The following is a 9289-nucleotide window of genomic DNA, read 5'->3' on the forward strand; positions in this document are numbered from 1 at the left end:
CACACCCTTTCCCTCGTTTTTCCGGCGACCGGAAAAACCGAGCCGTGCTCCCTCTCCATCAACCGATCGCTACTCCCCCTTTAATTTTCGACAGAAAATACGGCCACTGTTTGCATCACTAGCAACAGTTCCGGTGGCAGCAGACGACGGCGCTGGTTCGGGCGGTAGCTCTCAGCGACGCGGTCGCGTGGATATATTATTTGCTTGATTTCGAGCTCGTATGACCAAGTTATGAGCAAAACAAGAAAGGGTTCGTATTCCGGCTGACGGTTCGTATCTCCAGCTGACTGTTTGGTTTTCCGGCGATGGTGAAGGTGATTTCCAGTGGTGAAAACAGTTATAAATAGTGGAGTACAATGAGACGAATGCGGGGATATCTTATTTGCCTTAATCGGAGTTTGTTTGTTATGGTTTCGAGTTATCCGACTATTTTTTTCTTAAGTATTTTAAAGTTTATAAAACTTATAGAAATTTATATTAAATTTGAATAAAATTTTTCGTAAACCGAACATCATTATAACCTGTTTTCTCGGCTCGACTCGTTAAACTAATTTTATCTATCTATATATATATATATATATATATATATATATATGTATAAATATATATTTATACAATGTTTAATAAATACGTTTTAATTAACTAAAAATCGTAATAAATATTAAAAATAGTTTATAACAAACTTATAAAAACCGATACTTTTATGTTGATCTCGTTTCAAGGTTTTCGTGTTTATGTATGAATATATATGTATATATATCTATATATATATATATGTATGTATGTATATATCATAAATATAAATAACGAACTCTAACTTATTTAAACCCGACACCATCTTTTGGGTAAAGTTGTTTTTATAAAAGATGTACATTTACGCATGATAAACGTAAGCCTTAAATCAAAATCTGTAAATTTGGAGCTTTCGGTGGTCAAATCGATCCCGGCCCGTTAAGGGGCATTTTAGTCAATTTTGGAATAATTCGAGTACTCTATCTTCTGGTTAGAACTAGCTTTCGGACCAGAAGATTTTTCTGTTCGTCATAATATTTTGATTGTAGTGGTCAGAGGCCGACTCCAGACTCGCAGTTCGGATTCTGAACAGTACCAGCTCGCTTAAACATTGTTTATTTCATAACTCAAATTCTAGACATCCGTTAGACCTGCTTCCAGCGGCTACGTTCTCGCTTTTAATTGTATATTATTCCCTCAAAGTTTCAGGTTTATTTATTTTCTGACCAGTCAGCTCGCTTAACCACATCCTTAAATTTCTCGTTAACTTTATTATTGCAAGGTGAGTACTTTCATACCCTTTTTTCCATATTTCGTTTTGGGGTAACATTTCATACTTATCAAACTAAATGCTTCATTTACTTGAGTCTTAAACCCACAAACGTGATTGTATACTTGACTTGAATAATTGCTCGATTTGGTATTCTATGCTTATTTACCTATGTGTTTACAGCTTTTGGATGGTGGAACTATAAATCCTATACCATTTGGCAATGGCAAGGTGTCGTTAACGTAATGCAATTAACGATAACTATAAAATCCTAGACTACTTGGCAACCCCTTGTAGCTAGGTGGTGCTAATGTAAGCTTATAAGCAATTGTCAATAAAATCCTAAACTAATTGCCAATAGCTAGGTGTTGCTAACTTGTTTAGCGATAACTATTTTATCCAGGTTTATAGCTCTTATTTATTGTTTTGTATACTAGTTTTGTGGCTTTTCATATTATATACTATTGTTAATGATAAGCAGATGAATTGCTCACCAACCTTTATGCTGACAAACTTTGTTTTATGAAATGTTACAGGTTAGACTATTGTTGACTCGAGGACTTGACGAAAACGTTACCAAGACTATTAGGATATTAGTAAAACGAACAATATATTTGCTACTTGTATTTAACTTGCTTGTGTGAATGAGATGTGTTGTTTATTGATTTGTTGAACTAAAACGAGTTGAATAAATATTGTCACTTTAAATAGTGTCTTGTGTATTTGTCCAATCACGTTGCACCCCGGCATGTTCCGCCGCCTTTGGTCGGGGTGTGACAGATTGGTATCAGAGCCACAAGACTATAAGATAAGCGGTTAGACGTAACGGCCTAGTATATTCTTTACTTTAGGGTCCTTTTACGTGTTGCCTATATGTGTTTACCCTACTTATTTGTTCAATGCACTTGTTTATTTATATACTTATTTATTTTATCAAATCATAAATATACACATACACACACTTTCATAGTACTCCAAGGTATCCTTACCTTAAAACGCAAAAACATTAGATTTTTATTGTGTTATATGGATCACGAGCTTAACTTGGATCCCGTTGTTTCAAATCTCCTTAAAGATTGTCTCATATGAGATGACCACTTTAAGTAGTCGAATGCGGGCGTTCCGCTTGCCATCCAAATTTTCGGTGTTGAAACAACAGAACCGCGGTGGTTCGTGGACTAGAGTTTTGACATGACGTTGTATCTCGATTTATTGTGTTATTATTGTTATTTGAGACAAAAACATGAAAAGTCGCGGTGGTTCGTGCACATTTGTAAATGTATTTTTTTTAGAGTTGAAATATCAAGTCATGGTGGTTCATGCACGATTTTTCCATCTTTAAATTCTTAAGATATTGTTTACAAATTTCAAGAATTTATACCATTTTTCCTTTATTTTGTTATAAATTCTTATCACAAGTCTTCATTTATAAATGTTAAATTTTTCTTATTGTTATTAATTCTTTTATATCTTTTGAATTTTATATAGTAAAATTTTACACCAATTTTCTCAATTTGATTTCACAAGGAATTTTATTGCAAATTTCGTTCATTAAAAATCTCTTCGATATAAGTTAAAAAAAATATATAATAATAATAACTATATGTGTATATATATAGTTTGATCTATTTATAATGATTTTAATATGCCATTTATTTTCATTAAGACTATTTACAAAACAAAAATCTTATTATATAAATTTCATCATATCAAGAAGGTTATGATAAATTTCACCTCAACTTTTCAAGTAAATTTCTTATTGAATAAACCTTAAAATTGTCTTTAAAGTCCTTATACAAAATTTTATAAAATTTTATTTTTATAACTATTCTGTTTATTTTGTACGACCACTTCAAAAATTTAAATTACTTAAACTTTTCAAGACATTTTTAATTATACTACATTATATAATACAGGTGGTAGAATTTTCGCTACCCAAATTTGTTTTCATAACAACTTTCATCATGCAATCTTTGGTTCGTTATAAATTTTCACAAAAAAAAATTACATCACACGATTTTACGCGTTTTAAAATTATTATGATAGTTTTGCCATTATCTTTCAAGAAAGTTACAAACTTATAGTTTGTAATCTTCTTGAAAACTCTCATGCAAAACTTCATAGAAATTTTACTTTAAAGATCAAAATAGTTTACTTATTATTTCTCGATTTACAATGCCGGTCATTTAACTTACCATGATATTTTTGTTACACGATACTAAATAACGAACTTGGCAAAAAAAAATTCTCATTTCGCAACTTTGTTTTTCCCAAAGACGACATTCATCATTTAATATTGAAACCTCATAACAAAGTTTAACATTCAATTTACGTATTTTAAATTTCCTCATAAGCAATAAATAATAAATTTATTTTAACCTTTATAAAAATTTATGTGATTCACACGCTCGGATCTCAAAAAAAAATTCTATTTATATATATATATATTTATACATATATTAACTTGTAACTTTAATTATCAAAATTTTCATGGATGTTTCAAACATTAGTTATAAATTATGATATTTTTAAAATTTATATTTATTACTAGTGAAAAATCTCCCTATACACAACCACAAGTTCCCAAACACTCGTATCCCATCTCAAACTACCGCCTTAAATCAAACCATCCTTACACTTCAAAAGTTTTCCCACGCACTTAAATCTTTCCTCAATATGAACGAAACCTAAACATCCAAAAGTATACCCTCATCTACCCAAACCCCCATGCAAGTCCAAGATATACAAAAATCAACCCAACAAAAGGCCGTAACTACCGACACTTCTACGCCACGAAAACTTATCAAACTCACCATCCTAATGCTTCAAAGACACCGACAAACACACTCACGGATGCTTGAAACATATACAAACCAAAGTTTACCCAACTATGACTCAAATCCTTCGACCCATGCTATGTCAAATCACCAAAACATATCGCCGCACCGTTCACATCCAACTATAGAGTTTGTGTGACACTCGTCAATTTCAGGTTAACTCCGTTAACTCAAACTCCGCCAATTCAAACTTAAGATCACTGGATCTATAACGCACATCTCATTACATTTAAACTAGGGTTTAAATGACGCTTGACAATCACTACATGTGTAGTCTTTCGGGATTGCACCGAAACGCAAACGAGTTGACGCAAACCACTGGTGAATAAACGAAAAACATCAAAACAATAATTATGTGATAATTATGTGTTAGACTTATGTGTTATGTGATAACATGGTATAAAACGCTAACTCAAGATGCAAACGAGTTAATTTAAGCTAGAAAAGTAATACTAAAGAGTTGAGGGACCTATGTGTAACATGTTATTATTTAATAATAACAAAACCCTAATCTCTTTCTTCCTCCCTCACACCGATCGGCCTCTCTCTTCTCCCTCCCTTGGCTGCCGTCAACATTACACACACATACACACAAGATTTTTCAAGTTTGGTTGAAGATTAAGGTGCTAGGAAGGTATAAACAACTATCCTATGTATTTTACATGTTTAATTTTGATCTTGAATGGGTTAATCTAAAACCCTAGGTCACGAAAATTATGAATAAGTGTTCTTATGATTGATTGTTGCTAGAGGATGATTGATTTTGTGTTAGCTATTGATGTTGATGATCGTATGTGATTTTGAACGGTGAAATATTATTGAATCATTGATTGTTTGTAAACCCTAGAGGGTTACTACTGATTTCTATAATTAATTATGTGTATTACATGTTTTGGGTTATGTCATATGCTTAGGATGCATGTTAGATGATTGTTTGTGTTTGCTGAGTTTTGACAGCAGTAATTGTTAAACTTGAACGACATGTAACTTGTTAATTATAAAAGCAAACTGAGCTATTTATGAGTCTACAAGGTAGTACTCTGAGTCTAGTTTTCAGAAAGTCAAACCACGCCTAATTTGGAGGTGGTTTGGTTATTCAAACGATTTAAATGTGATTAAAGGTCAAAACTGGTACTGGACAGATTGTAAGTTATGTTTAGACAACTGTAACTAAATGTTAATGTGGAAATTGGTCGAGGTTGTTAACACTACAGGGTACTATGTTGAGTCTAATTTCTATGAAGTCCAAAATTGTAATTTTTGGACGAGTAAAAGTTAACTTTTATTGTTTTACAAAACTGAAGTGCAAATCTGAATTGTGAGACCTGCTGTTAGGTTGTTTTGTAAATATCATAACTCATGAACTACAAGACCAAATGGGTTGGTTACACTTATGGAAGTTAACTTGTTGAGTTAAGAACCTAAACCAATTGGTCTTGCATTAGTTGGATTTTTCATTTAACGGGAATAACAAATAACATTCTGTCGCGCATGATTTTGACTGCTGTGAGTTCGCTGTAATGTTTTGATCATTGTGAGAAATCTATGTAGAATAAAAATACAATAAAATATGTTCTAGAAACCTAATTCATGTATGCTTTTGTGACGATTTTTAGTGAATTAATTGAGATTCTATGACCTGTTGAATAGAGTAATCTTTCAAGTAGAATTCTGTATTGATGAAACTAGCTGCTGAACTTTGTGAAAATATATGAAACGTGCTAATTGTTAAATAATTGTTATGTTTTGACCAAATTGCCCTTGCGGGGAATAATTGCTAGTAATGTACAATATTAATACATGATATGTAATTGGTGGTTCACACGTGTAACGTATCACAAATGTGGTTGTTGAGACACACACGATTCACAAACGAAACCCGAAACGTATATTGTGCATAGGTATTATGTGCCGAGTCTAGAGACTCGATAATAGTTCCGAAACTTAGAAAATCTCCTTGTTGTTTTAGAACGCTAGCGAGGGTTTTCTGCGACGCACATCACTTGGGTGACTTGTTTTTGGAATTCTTCGCAAACAGTGAGTTTCACTTTCCCCTTTTAAACTTTTAAAACGCTTTTCACTTGGGGGAGATAACATACTCCGAAACGCTTTTAGATTTTGTTATGAAATTATATATCACTTGTAAAGGCTAAGTGGCAAACGAAATAATTGAAGTCCTTCACACATCGAACCGTTTAGTATTGGAAAATAGCGAGTCATTGTTGAGTAGTACTACTGGGTTTGACAAACCCCACCCAACGCTAAGCTCGACTGGAGGTCGAGTGGGTGTAATCTTGGCTAAACACATTACCATGGTCGGGATAGACCTGGTGGCAAGGCACATGATAAACAGTCAGCTTCGGTGTCGAACACTTAGTAATACTTGCTTTATAGGCTAGCTACCTATAGATATATAATCGATTTAACACTATCTGGTAACGCAAAACGCTAAACGCAAAACGCTAAACGCTTTATTTTATATAAACTTGTGAACTCACCAACCCCGTGTTGACACTTTTAGTATGTTATTCTTAGGTAGCCGAGGCGGGCGCGCGATATAGGGTCATGCATTACTTTGAACACAATTGATTATGCAAACTTGTTTTAAACTGTTACTATGTGGGTTTTTAAGTCGTCCTGCGTGGCGCAACACTTGGATTATGTTTTTACGCTTCCGCACTTATTTACACTTAAATGTTTTCGTGTTTTGAAAACTTTATTTATGGTTTGATTGTAACTAATGATTCCGATCCTGTTAGTTCAAACCTCTGACGGTAAAACTCCGTTAGTGGATTTTGAGGGTGTGACAGATTGGTATCAGAGCCATTGGTTATAGCGAACTAGAAACTGCATGCATACTAGACTATAACCGCAACGACCCATTAGTTATAATTATACGCACTGCATATGTTTTGTGTAGTCTTTCGTTATCTCTATCTCTTTACCTTATCCACTCATACGCGCGCATACACGACTTACCTGTAGGGATGTCGACGCTACCATCATCATCATCCGATCAGATGACTCATGCTCATGGGAAGGAACCGCAGTTACCTACCTCCTCGCCACCACCGAGTAGTCCCGGAGCTAGAAGCCCCTGCACCGAAGAGGTATCGCTTATCCGGAGGCATGTACGAAGACGAAGTTAGCTGGGATTGGTACCCGAATATGATCAGACGTATGGTCTATCGCGAACAAGTTCCCCCACTACCTCACCCGAGTCGTCCTGCTTACCCCAACACCCTAACACCCATAACCGAACCTGTAGAGCATGTTCTCGCAGCTGTTGTCTCTTGCTTAGAGCGTGACGTGGGTTTTATGCGCTCGACGAGAGCGAACGTTTCCGGACTGTTAAGAGATGAAACCGAAACTAAGGAGGAAATTTCCCACCTGACAGCGGCTATGAAGGAAATGCAAGATGCTAGTGATCAGCAGATGAAGATTATGAGAAAAATGCAAGCCGAGATGATAGACTTGCAAGAGCAACTCCAAGTGCAAGGACCCGGACAGAGATAGCGCTAGAGCGTTGCGATGTCTTACAAATGCAAATTGCTCAGAACGCAGCCGAACCTGAGGCAGAACCTGAAGAGGAACCCGAAGAAAATCCCGAAGAGGAACCTGAGGAAGATCTCGAGGAGGAACCCGAAGAGGAACCGGAGGAAGAACCGGCTGAGCCGGAGGAACACTCAGAGGTGTCCTCAGACGATGACATCTAAGGATGATAACACTTAGATGGAGGGGTTGTCTCCATCCAAACTATTATTTTCTATGATTTTAAGGATTGGTTTTAAATACTTTGTAGCGAATACAATGGTTTTAATCATGAATTATTATTTGGATTATTATAGGTTGTGATGTGATGTTTACTTCTTCTATTTTTCTTTCCTACCTATCTTTTTATTACATGTATGGTGTGTTGCATATGAAACCGAGAATTCATGTCTGACATTTTATGCTATGATTATAGGAAATGGCAGGAAGAAACGCTGGACACGGTCGCGGTAACATGAACTTGACTGCAGCAGAACTCCAAACTCTGCTGAATGACCACGCGGCGGCCGCTCTAGCCGCACATATTCAGAATCAAGCTGGAGGTCCAACTGGAACGTGTACTTTCAAGAACTACCTGGATTGCAAGCCCAATTCGTTTAAGGGCACGGAGGGAGCTATAGGTTTCTTGCGTTGGCTGAGAAGGCCGAATCAGCGTTTGAGATGTGTAATTGTCCACCTGCCAGTAGAGTAAAATTTGCTGCTAGAACACTGGAAGATTCTGCTCTTACTTGGTGGAACTCAAATGTGCAAATTCTTGGATTAGAATTGGCGAACGCTATGAACTGGGAGGAGTTCAAGAATATGATCTGGGAAGAGTATTGTCCTAGAGAGGAGATCGCGAAGCTGGAATCCGAGTTTTGGTCATTGAAGATGGTGGGAAGATGGTGGGTTCCGAAATTGAAGCCTACACCACCCGTTCTCACGAGCTAGCAGTAATGTGTCCACGGATGGTAGACCCGCCGAGTAAAAGGATCGAGATGTACATCGATGGGTTGGTACCGCAAATTCAGGGCATGGTGACGTCTTCCAGACCGGCTACGATTCAACAAGCGATCCGGTTAGCTCACAAACTGACGGATCAAGCAGTGACCCAAGGTGCGTTACCACCTAGAGGTTCAACCACTAAAACCCGTGATAACCCGAGCACTGACAACGATAGCAACAACAACCCGATAATGGAAAGAGGAAATTTGACGACACCAGGTCCTCATCATCGAACCCCCCACAGCAACAACACTACCGTAAGCCCGAACTCACTCAGAGCTTCAATAATCAGGGTCCCAATAACAACAACGGTGGCGGGCAGGGTTCGAGCGGCTATGCTGGGAAACACCCGAAATGCAACAGGTGCAACTATCACCATGCTGGCCCGTGTGACCGTGTCAAGTGTCTGAGATGCGGGAAAATGGGCCATCAGGCCAAGGAATGTAGGGGAGACCTAGCGGCAAAGGGTGCTCCTAAACCACCTATGACGACTAAAGGGTGTTTCGAGTGCGGTCAAGAGGGTCATTTCAGGAAGGATTGTCCCAAACTAAAGCAGAACGAGAATAATGTAGGCAGCAGCGGTGGCGGAAGCAGTGGTAAAGGAAGAGCTTTCGTCATTGGTTCGGGTCAAGCC

This window comes from Bidens hawaiensis, unplaced genomic scaffold (genome assembly GCF_021521415.1).
Source record: "Bidens hawaiensis isolate Kalapana, Puna unplaced genomic scaffold, B.hawaiensis_p1.1 tig00000780_1, whole genome shotgun sequence".
In the NCBI taxonomy this organism is placed as follows: domain Eukaryota; kingdom Viridiplantae; phylum Streptophyta; class Magnoliopsida; order Asterales; family Asteraceae; genus Bidens; species Bidens hawaiensis.